Source organism: Schistocerca nitens, chromosome 5 (assembly GCF_023898315.1).
Source record: "Schistocerca nitens isolate TAMUIC-IGC-003100 chromosome 5, iqSchNite1.1, whole genome shotgun sequence".
In the NCBI taxonomy this organism is placed as follows: domain Eukaryota; kingdom Metazoa; phylum Arthropoda; class Insecta; order Orthoptera; family Acrididae; genus Schistocerca; species Schistocerca nitens.
In genome coordinates, this window is record NC_064618.1 from 21,660,738 (window position 1) to 21,673,008 (window position 12,271).

The window sequence follows — 12,271 nt, forward strand, 5'->3', positions numbered from 1 at the left end:
AAACACGTGCTCGTGGCCCAGAGGCATCTTGCGTCCGGAATTGGCAGCCTCGGCATGCGCGTCCAGAGGGTGGCTTGGCTCTTATTTACATAGGCATGTGACGTCAGTATAACACTCAATGAACTTTACCTGTATACCCAAAAGTAGACGCGTGCTTCACCTTGTCGCTGTTAGCAGCAGCCCCCTGTGTTCATCTCCCTGGCGCTGGCTTGAGCCCGGCTGGCCCTGCAAAGCGCCTGGCAGTGCCGGCGGCGTCGCCATTTGCGCACGTTGGAACAGTTCACTGATACGTCGCTGATGTCGATAGTTTGAAAACGTTTTTTATATACACTGTTTGTGCACAGCATTATTTTCGGTTGTTTAGGCGTTGTCAGGGAGTTTTCAGAGCCTTTTACATGCACTATTTTGACAATTTACGAGTTGTTTGCGTGTCCGTTGCATTATTTTGCGAGTAGCTCTGTAGTCTGTGCTATACATTATTTCAGTAATTTAAGAGTTGTTTGCCTGTCTGTACATGACTGTACTGCATTATTCTGACTCTTTATAATTAGTGAGCGTGTCTGCTGGGCATTATACACGCATTATTTTGACAATTTAGGAGTTGTTTGCATGTCTGTACATCAGTGTACTGCATTATTTAGATAAGTAACGAGTAGTTTGGAGGTCTGCAGACTGCATATTGTGACCCCAAGCACGTCAGAGTGAGTATTTTGAATCAGTGCAATAAATAAACTACGTGAAATCCATCCCTAAATAAACTGTTCTGAAATAAATAAAGTACACTCCTTTCTCTCTCCAGCGGCCCTAAACAGGCTCAGTTCTTTTCCCGCCATTTCTCCCTCCCCCCAGACTGCCATCTTGGATTATGTCATGGAAGGGAGGACAGTGCCCTCTGGTTGCGGTACTGTGTACTAGGTCAGTAGGGCTCTGGACCTCATAGTGAACACACTGGATGGAGCTACTGCCTCTAATTGTTTAAATAAAGACTCACTGCAAAATAAAACTTACGTCAATCCTATCGAGCAGCCCAGCACACACTGCCCCTTTTCCTGCCAATTGCAAGGAGGAGGTGGAGGGCAGATGACTTAGGGTAGTGGAGGTAGCCCGAGTGACCTTTTTTGCCACTATTTTCTTAGGTTAGTAGAGATAAGCAAAGTGCCCTTTTTTCCCCGCCAAAATTCGAACTTCCCATCATTTTCTGGAGGACGGGTGGAGTGGATTCACCAGATGGGGAGGGATTAATGAACTGATCAATCAAATTGATAAGAGTGAGAGGGGCTATTCCAATAACTCCAACATGAAAGTGTAGTTGTAGCAGCGAGGGGGAGGGGGTGGGTTGGAGTTTCCTGAGGGGCAAACGGGAGGGGGAGGGAGTGGGGAACAATAGTTTAAGGACCTGTCAATAAACAAGGATCCTTTTAGCAGAACAATGGGTTAAGTACCTATCAATCAAAGGAGAACAATAGGTTTGCCCCTGTGTGTATACCTGCCCCTGATGTAGGCAATTCACACTAACAAAATGTGCTGGTAACCCTGTTGTCCCACTATTTCCTTAACTTCATATACTTCATGACCATCAATTCTGATTTTAAGTATCTCGCTGCTCTCATTTCTCCCACTTCTCATTACTTTCATCTTCCTTCGATTTACTCTCAATTGACATTCTTCTCTCATTAGATCAATCGTTCCACTTAAGAGAGCATGTAATTTTTCTTCACTTTCACTCAGGATAGCAATGTCATCAGCGAATCGTAGCATTGATATCTTTTCACCTTGAATATTAATTCCACTCCTGAACCTTTCTTTAATTTCCATCATTGCTTCTTCGATTACAATCGAACAGTAGGAGCGAAAGACTACATGCTTGTCTTATACGCTTTTTAATCAGAGCACTTCGTTCTTGGTCGTCTACTCTTATTATTCCCTCTTGACTCTTGTACATATTGGACATTACCCGCCTCTCCCTGTAATTTACCCCTATTTTTCTCAATATTTCGAATATATTGCACCATTTTCCATGGCCAAATGCTTTTTTCATGTCGAAAAAACCGGCGAACGTCTCCTGATTTTTCTTTAGTATTGCTTCCATTTTCAACCGCAACGTCAGAATTGCCTGTCTGGTAGCTTTACCTTTCCTAAAGCCAAACTGATCGTCATCTATCACATCCTCAATATTTTTCCGATTCTTCTGTATATTGTTATTGTAACCAACTTTTATCCGTGAGCTGTTAAGCTGATTGTACTATACTTCTCGCAATTGTCAGCTCGTACAGTCTTCGGAAATCTGCGGATGATATTTTTCCGGAAGTGAGATGGTAAGTCGCCAAGCTCATACATCCTACACACCAACGTGAATAATCATTTTGTTGCCACTTTCCCCAACGATTTTAAAAATTGTGATCGAATGTTCTCTCTTCCTTCTGCCTTATTTGATCTCAAGTCTTCCAAAGCTCTTTTAAATTCTGATTCTAATACTGAATCCCCTATCTCTTCTAAACCGACTCTTCTTGTATCACATCAGACAAATCTACCCCCACACAGAGGCCTTCAATGTATTCTTTCCACCTATCTGCTCTCTTCTCTGCATTTAGCTGTGGAATTCCTGTTGCACTCTTAATGTCACCACTCTTGCTTCTAATGTCACGGAAGGTGGTTTTGAATTTCCTGTATGCTGAGTCTGCCGTTCCGAGAATCTTTCGGCTTCTTTACATTTTTCATGCAGGCATTTCATCTTAGCCCCTCTGCACTTCCTATTTATTTCATTTCTTAGCGACTTGTATTTCTGTATTCCTGAGTTTCCTGGAACATTTTTGTACTTCCTCCTTTCATAGATCAGCTGAAGTGTTTCTTCTGTTACCCATGGTTTCTTCGCTGCTACCTTCTTTGTACCTATGTTTTCCTCCCAACTTCTGTGATGGCCCTTTTTAGAGATGTCCATTCCTCTTCAACTGTACTGCCTACTGCGCTATTCCTTATTGCTGTATCTATAGGGTTAGAGAACTTCAAACGTATCTCGTCATTCCTTAGTACTTCCATATCCAACTTCTTTGCGTATTGATTCTTCCTGACTTATGTCTTGAACTTCAGCCTACTCTTCATCACTACTATATTGTGATCTGAGTCTACATCTGCTCCTGGGGACGCCTTACAATCCAGTTTCTGATTTCAGAATCTCTTTGACCACGATGTAATCTAACTGAAATCTTCCCGTATCCCTCGGCCTTTTCCAAGTATACCTCCTCCTCTTGTGATTCTTGAACAGAATATTCGCTATTACTAACTGGAACTTGTTACAGAACTCAATTAGTCTTTCTCCTCTCTCATTCTTTGTCCCAAGCCCATATTCTCCTGTAACCTTTTCTTCTACTCATTCCCCTAAAACTGCATTCCAGTGTTCCATGACTATTAGGTTTTCGTCTCCCTTTACATACTGTATTACCCTTTCAATATCCTCATATGTTTTGTCTATCGTCGATTCTGATAAGAACAACCCTATCACTGAACTGTTCACAGTAACACACTCTCTGCCCTGCCTCCCTATTCATAACGAATCCTACTCTTGTTGTAACATTTTCATCTGCTCTTGCACTCTTGCACTCTTTCCATTTCACTTCACTGTCTCCTACTATATCTAGATTGTGCCTTTGCATTTCCCTTTTCAGATTTTCTAGTTTCCCTACCTCGTTGAAGCTTCTGACATTCCACGCCCCGATTCGTAGAACGTTATTCTTCTGTTGGTTATTGAATCTTTTTCTGATGGTAATCTCCCCCTTGGCAGTCCCCTCCCGGAGATCCGAAAGGGGAACCATTGCGTAATGTTTTGCCGATGGAGGGATCATCATGACACTTTTATAATTACAGGCCACGTGTACTTGGATACACATTTTGTGTCTTCAGTGCAGTGGTTTCCACTGCCTTCTGCATCCTTATGCCATTGATATAGCTGATTCTTCCGGCTCTAGGGGCAGTTTCCCACCCCAAGGACAAGAGAGTGCCCTGAGCCTTTGTCCGCTCCTCTAATCTTCTACTCTTTTTAACAAGGTCGTTGGCAGAATGAGGGTCACTTCTTATGGCGGAAGTCATCGGCTGCCAGTGCTGACTATTAAGCAAAATTTAAGCCATGGCGGGTTTCGAAATAGCGACGGAGGACTTTCTGATTACTAATCAAAGACGCTACTCCTTTTATTCTTTTTTTGTTGATAATTTCATTTTATTTTTCTTAAATTATTAAAAAAAAATTGGTGAAGAGTAGAGTGGTCAGTTTTGAGCCGGTGGAGACAGGGTAGGCAGGGGTCGAAACCCGCGGCCTGGCCACGATGCCCTTCCCATCCCTGAACCGGAAACAGGGTAAGTAAACAAAATATCTTTATTTTTACAAGCATAAATAAAACAGAAAGGCCACCCTTCCAACGGAATCAACACGAGACATTACATTTGAACAAGGCGAGCAAAAGTTTTTATTAACAATACGTGGGAAAAATAATAACAATAATAATGAAGTAAGCTAAGAGGAATGAGCCCAGGGAAGAAGGTGTGGAGCAACTGCTCGGCAGACGGAGCGTGGAGGCAGAGTGGGCAGGGGTCAACATGCGAGGCCTGGCCGCGGTGGTCCGAAAGGGGAGCAAAAGCCAAGGAAGAGGAAACAGTGAAGTTGGGGGAATGACCAGCGTGCTCTGATATATTGCGTAAAAGAAAGGGGCGCGTGTCCATGCGCCTATTCCACTGTGGGCTACGATATAAAAACGTAGCGCGGAGAGTCTCAGATGTCAGCAGGGAAGGGGTGGGGTTGCCGCCCGCGTGTGGTACCATCCAGCTGATCGGGGGTGATATAAAGGTCGCGCGAAGGTAATCGGCGAAGAAGGCGCGGTAGCGCGGTCGGTGCTCGACTTCACTGTGGGCCGTTTGTAAGTACTGCCAGATGTCAAGGCGTGATTTGTCACCATCATACATGTAGGTGATCGTCCACCCCCTGACCCACACGATCGCATGATTTTTGGTGGCGGGGGAATAAGTATCCTCAGGATGTATTGAAGTTCGTGGGTCAATCGAGTCCAGCGGAACGCGGAGGTAGCGGGCAACGAACTGTCGACCCAGTTTCCAGACGTCACTGGTGGCAGCACAAGTCAGTTGGTGGGCATCGTTATCAACGAGGTGGCGAATTGAACAAAGCGGAGTGTCCGTTAGTTCGATGGCGTGAAGACGTCGATTTGTGGCGAATTTTCCACATGCGACGTGGTGCCATGTTGACCGACCGTTGGAGGGAAGGAAACACTGCTGGATATGATGCCAAACCGTGGGCCACCGCGTCGATGGATGCTTAATTTCGATGTTGTTGCTGGATATGTAACGGAGCAGTGGGGTGTAAAAATCTTTAATTCGTAGAAGACGCGTGCTCGGTAAGTGAGTGTGAGCCTAACTGAAGTCGGTGATGAAATCAGAAATGTGCGTCAAATAGTGCCTGATGTGTCCGAGTGGTAGTGGTGGCGGTATGGTATCGGGCATAAACATTTCCAGCAAGCTGCGCGTAAGGGAGGGGCCACCGTACCACTGCTTGTGAATGGTGCGGATGTACAGAGACACCGCTCGGAGTCGCACACTGACAAGGCCGAGGCCTCTCGCTCGCATCAGGGTGGGGGGAGCGTTTCGTAGCATACCTTAAAGAGCCTACCGGCCGTAAGAAAGTATCCGAACGCGGCCTGGAAGCTGCGTCCAACAGTTGATGGCAGCGGGAGTATCTGTGAGATGTGGACCGATCTCGGCGCCACATGTTGATTGAGGTATTCGACACGTTGTAAAGAATCGAGTAGGCGGAGGAGATTTTGCCGCACCGCCGTGCGTATAATTTAGAGAGTAAGCCGAAAATTGATGGTAGCGGAGCGTCGCACGGTGGAGGTGAAAATGATACGAACGTATCGCAGTTTATGTACACAGCGGAGAGGTGCTAAGTCGTTGTCCAATGGACATCGTCGTGGATATAGCAACATTAATGTTGGTGCTCGCTGCAGTTCCGTACGTTGATATCAAATCAAGAACCATCTATGTTTCATTCCGTGAGCGGACCAAGAGGAGGAGGTCGTCCGCATACGCAAGACACCGAAAACTGTGCTGCCGCAAAATGAGACCACAAATGTGGCTCGCCAGACTCGCGATGAGTGGCTCCAGGTTTAATGCCTAGAGTAGTTTCGAAATTGGGCAACCTTGCCTTACGGAACGCCGGATCGTCACTGGTCCCGCCACACGGCCACTGACTTGAATCAGTGATTCGGCGCTACCGTACAGGCGCCTGATGACATCGATGAAGGCAGGTGGAAAACCCATTTGGCTCATTACTGAGGACAGAAAACGATGTCGCACCTTGTCGAATGCTCTGTCAAAATCAATGGCAACCAAAGCGGCGGAGAGTCTGCACTCCGCTCCAGTGCAGTTAAATCACGACATTCTTCTCTGGCCGTTTGTATATTAACTGAGCCACCCGCAGTGGTCTGTACAATGCTAGGCAGGATCTTGCGAATCGCGTCGCCAGGAGTCGTGCAAAAATTTTATAGTCTGCGTTAAGCAGAGTCAGGGGACGGTAATGTGCTGTCGTCACTCCCGGTGTTCAAAATGGTTCAAATGGCTCTGAGCACTATGGGACTTAACATCGGAGGTTATCAGTCCCCTAGAACTTAGAACTACTTAAACCTAACTAACCTAAGGGCATCACACACATCCATGCCAGAGGCAGGATTGGAACCTGCGACCGTAGCGGTCGCGCGGTTCCAGACTGAAGCGCCTAGAACCGCTCGGCCACCCCGACCGGTTTGTGGGTGGGTACAATAATTCCCGTGGCAAAGGACGGCGGTACTGAGTTCCCCATCGTCAACAGTTCGTGAAACATTGTCGTTCACCGTGACGCCATTAGCGCAAGGAAAGCGCGATGAAATTCTAATGGCAACCTGTTGTTGACTGCAGCGTGGACTTGGTCGCACGTAGCCGGCTCTGGCTCGTCGCCAGCGAGGGTGCGAGTTAAGTGTGGTACCACAAGCTCTTCAGCGTGGTTCTTGATAGTACTTCTTGGTTCTTGATGGTACATTGTACGGTATTGGTCTACAAAGACATTGACGATTTCGGACTGGCAAGTGACTTTCTGTCGGCGTTTCCTGTCGCAGGTGATCTGCATCTACGTGATTAGTCTGCTATTCATAAAGAAGTGCCTGGCAGACTATCTGCATCGCATACAAAAAGTGATATCCACGGTTAGATGTTCTCGTTCTGCCGAACCTTCAAGTCGGGTCCGCACCATCGCCCCCTGCAGTCTACGGCGTGTCAACGTTACAGCTAGCGCCTTAATCCTGCTGCGTTCGCTCTGCGTTTCAGGGGTGGGTGGCTGGGCCGCGGAGAACGGCGTAGAAATGGTCGGTATTGTACCGGCACCAAGCACCTACTTCCTTGCCGTACTGAATCGAGGTGCGTCGAATGGCAGGTTTGGCACATTCCAGCCACCAAGTCAAGATTGTGCAGTACGTAGGTAAACGACGTTCACAGGTGGCCGACGTCTCGGTAACGGATTGAAGACATTCGGGACCGTGAAGATGGGAGGTGCTTAGCTTCCACGGTGCACAACTGCGCCAGACACTTATTGCGGGAGGAGAATGTTGCAGATGTAGTCACAGTGGTCCGGAAAGGCCAAGGGCTAAAGTCTGCACCTTGGACTGCAGGTGTGAGTTCCTGAGAGATGTAAATCCTTGGCTGGCGGAGTGACTCGTCTGGTAAGTATGTCGAGGTGCGTCGCCGCGCCCGAGTCGCGGAGCAACAGATCGCGGACGACAAGGCGCAGTTCTTGACACTTGTAGTGGGACATTTGATCGTTAGGGTGCAGGACACAATTAAAATCACCACCAAGTAAATAATGGACACAGCGCACAAGAAGGGCGATTTCTTCTGAATGGAAGTTGCTCTGTCGCATCTGCGGGTGGAGCCTTACGGAGCGTAAATGTTGACAATACGCGTCCCCATTCCTCTGGCGTATGGAAGGTATGTGATATCAGCCACTGGAATGCCTTCTCGGTCACGTCCACGCCACGTCCCAGGTGGTCTCCAGGAGAAGGAGAAATATTATTTTCCGCGAGTCTGCAAGTGTGGCCAAGTGTCGCCGACGTCCGATGCCCATATCATCTCGCAGCAATCGAATTTTCAGGTGGGAGCTAATGGTGTTAGTGTTGATAGTCGGTACTCGGTAGGTTTGGAGTCATGTACCGCCGTGGAGGGGAACTCCATCTGCGGAGGGTGAAGAGGGGCGAGGCAACGGTGTTATCGCGGGCGTATCTAGGTCTCCGTCTGGGTTAACTCTGTCCCCAGCGCGTGGTTCGGGCCATCGTCGACGTCGTCACTCCACATCCTCGAGGGCGCTGTCGATTTGGTTGTCCGTAGGAGCGGAGGACGTCTCGGTGGCAGTCGCAGCACTGGAGTCCATCATTGGCTCAGGTGCACCTGGGCGAGCCAGCAGAGTAGGCACCGGCACAGCCAGAGCTGGTGTCGTCGTCATTCATGTCGTCGAACAGGTTCTCCGAGGCCTCAGTGGAAGGTGAACTGTCTCGTTCTGAGACCGTACAGTGGCTGCTCTTCCGCCTTTTAGCTTTTAGGTGAACATTGTTTGCATGTCTGTGTTGGAAGACGGGAGGGAGTTGCGATGGTCTGGGAGGAAGGCCATAGTGGGGAAGATAAGTGAAGGGGCGTCCATATCATTGGCCGGCAGGGGATCAGAAGTCGACGCTGTTGGTAGTGGGTCCGGAGTAGCGTCAGGCTGCGAGCGTGATACGCCAATCCCAGCGGTATCTGTAGCAGCAGAAAGGGTCACCGAACGTGGTCTGATGGACGGCGGCTGGCAGAAGGACAAGAGAGCGCCGATGCATAGGCGATCGGTAAAACCGTGGTTGGAGTCGGAGGTGCCACGGTAGAGGTGGCAGTTGGGTGATACATCACTGAAGACACTCAGACCTGAGGTGGCCTTCTTTGCCGCACTTGGAACAGGTCTCGGCTTGGCCGTCGTATACGATGACCGCACAGCACCCACTGATTTGCGGCTGAGATACCATGTGACGATGGAGATCGATGGTCATCTGTTGTACACTGTTAAGAACAGGGTATGTTTGGAACTGCGCCCAGCACTTGGCAGTGTCGTTATGTACAGTGCCATAGGGGTGGGAAGCTGTGATAACTTCTGCTGGGAGCTCGAACGGGAGCTTGAAAACTCATATGGCGCCCTTTCGCAAGTCTGTGTGGTCGACGATGACAGCACCAGTATTGGAGCAATGTTCTTTCTGCGCCACTCTGCATTGTTGCCAGATGTATCCAAGATGGCGGCGATGACATCATCCAAGATGGTGGCCTGTAGACTTGGAATCAGCACATGACATAATCCAAGATGACGGCTACGACGTCAGATGATTGCGCAAGTACTGTTATCCATGATGGCGGCTTTTGGCGGAAGGTGCCACCCCTCCCTCACCCAGAAAAAAGGTGGGAAGATCAAATTCCAACAGGATAATGCATCACACCACGGTTATATCTACTAATGTAAGAAAATCGTAGGAAGATAGGTCACTTGTCCTACCTCCACTAACCTAAGTCACCCAACAGCCACTTCTTCCTATGAACTGGCGCCAAGTTTGAATTTTGGCTGTAAATAAAGGTCAATTCGCGTATCTCTACTAAGAAAATGGCGCGAAAGAAAGGACACTTGGACTAATCTCAGTCACCTGACCGCCACCTCCTGCTAAGGATTCGTGGCAAAAGGATTCGACCAGTCTTGAATATAAGTCTGTATTTAAACAATTTCATGCAGTACGGCCATCCAGTGTGTTCACCACAAGGTCCAGACTGCAACCGACTTAGTACACAGCGCCACGTCAGCTGATGGCTCGAGTATTGTTACACAAGATGGCGGCAAACATTGCGTTCGCCATATGCTAACGATTGTAACTGAACACATGTGACACACATCATGGATCTAAAGTATGAATTACCTATGTACTTATTTCCAATCCAATTTTAATGATATTCGATAAGTGAATGTATCACTTGGAGAGTCGATGATCAAATGAGACGTTCGAGGTTTTCCTACTAGAAGAGCAGTCATCATTCATTCAAAACCTAGCGCCACCCCCCCCCCCCCCCTAGAATGCTGCACTCCTATTGGCTACTGCATTAGTGACGTCATTCGACGTCATAGAAGCTATATAAACCAAACCACAAGCAAACTCATCCTCAGTCTGCTTCTGTACTTCGCCCAGAGTTCAATAATGGAACTTTCATCCTCATCATGAAGCCTACCAGCAGCTACAGCGGCAGCAGCAGTGGCAAGCACCGCTGAGGAGATGAAGATCAATTACCTGGTAAGTACTTTATCAGTGTTCAAATATCTGTTTGAGCCACAGTCCACAGACTGCTGCATCCTTTGAAGGATTGTGTGTGTGCTATAACTGTTTTGGACCGCACGTTACACAGACTGCTGAATCCTTTAACGGATTTTGTGTGCTATATCTGTTTTGGGCCACACTCTACACACACTGCTGTACCCTTTAACAGATTGTGTGTATGTATGTGAGTGCTACAGCGATTTTTTTTTTTTACATACTGGGTATTATATTCAGTCTTTCCCGTCTTTCTAGAATTCATCCCCCACATCTTATCTGAGCTAACCCATCAGCTAGAGGTCGATAGGGCTGGAGCACAGCGTGAATGAACTACATTTGTAAAACATAATTCTTAGATAAAATAATTTTGTGTAATATATATTGGTTTTGCAAGTGCCTAGATTGAGCTGTCGGAGAGATATTCTATTCTTTTCTTTCTAGATGGTTCTATGCATAGGGAGGGGGATGCCGAGGGTGTTGTGCAAGGCAGGGGTAAAATCCGTGATTGGGTCATGAGATGGTGTCCGCTGTGGATCAGGATGAAACGGTTCAAATGGCTCTGAGCATTATAGGACTTGACTTCTGAGGTCATCAGTCCCCTAGAACTTAAAACTACTTAAACCTAACTAACCTAAGGACATCACATACATCCATGCCCGAGGCAGGTTTCGAACCTGTGACCATAGTGGCCGCATGGTTCCAGACTGTAGCGCCTAGAACTGATCAGCCACCGCAGCCAGCAGGATCAGGATGAAGAAGAATCCGAAAGGCGCAAGCTTATTGCCCTCTTAGAGTCGGTGCCAGCGCCGTGGAACTGTAGTGCAGATGGTTTGGAGTCCAGCGATTGTCTCATGGAGGATGTCTATTTTCCTGTACAGTTGGCGAGCCTTACAGCGAATGGTCGTCTTGAGACGGGCTGTATTTGTCTCCTCGTGCAGAGTGACAATCCTGGTGAGCGGAGGGGCGTGAAGACTCCACCTCAGAACTTTATTCTGTAGGCGCTGGAGCGTCAGGATCTAGGACTTACTAATCGTGGCCCACGCAGAGGAACCATATGTTAGTGAGGGTAGGACAACGGAGTGATACAGCTGGAGCTTGGTATCTAAATTCAGCTCTCAGCTGGAGAAGAGCGGGTATAAGGCCTTTGTTAACTTTAACCGACGTATTCTGCGTGGTGGTGGATGAAAAGTTACTTATCCAACCAGACCCCAAGATACTTGGTAGCTTGGGGCCACAGGACATGGACACCCCCGACTGAGATGTTGTTTTGGAGTATAGGGCTCTGTTTAGTGAAATACACAGCCATGGTTTTGGCGGCACTGAGGGCCATTTTATTGGAGCGACACCAGGTGACTTGCATCCACTTGCCTTTGGAGGCGAGCAAAGAGTTGATCAGGATTGTGGCCGGTCGTATAAAGTGCCGTGTCATCGGCGTATTGCGCCAAATGGCAGTGACAGAGGACAGGCATGTCATTGACGTAGATATTGAAAAGAAGAGGGGACAGCACAGAGCCCTGAGGGGTATCCATTGACATGTGGTGTACACTGGACACCTTTCCCTGCTGAGCAACGAGGAAGGTCCTCTGGAGAAGGAAGTCATCCACGATCTTAACGCAGATGTAAGGGATGGGCGTTTGCACCAGCATCTTACACACCAGGTTGTCCTGCCAAATCTTATCATAAGCATTTTGCACGTCCAACAAGACTACTGCCGTCGACATGCTGCAACTGGAATTAAAAACCTTGCTGATGTGCTCCGTGATCCGGAGAACTTGAAGTACAGCAGACAGTATGGAGGTGAACTCAAACGGTTCACGACAGATAGTCCCGGCTGCCGCCAGAGGCTGGAAAATGCGTGGAGTGTGAGAGACTGTAGG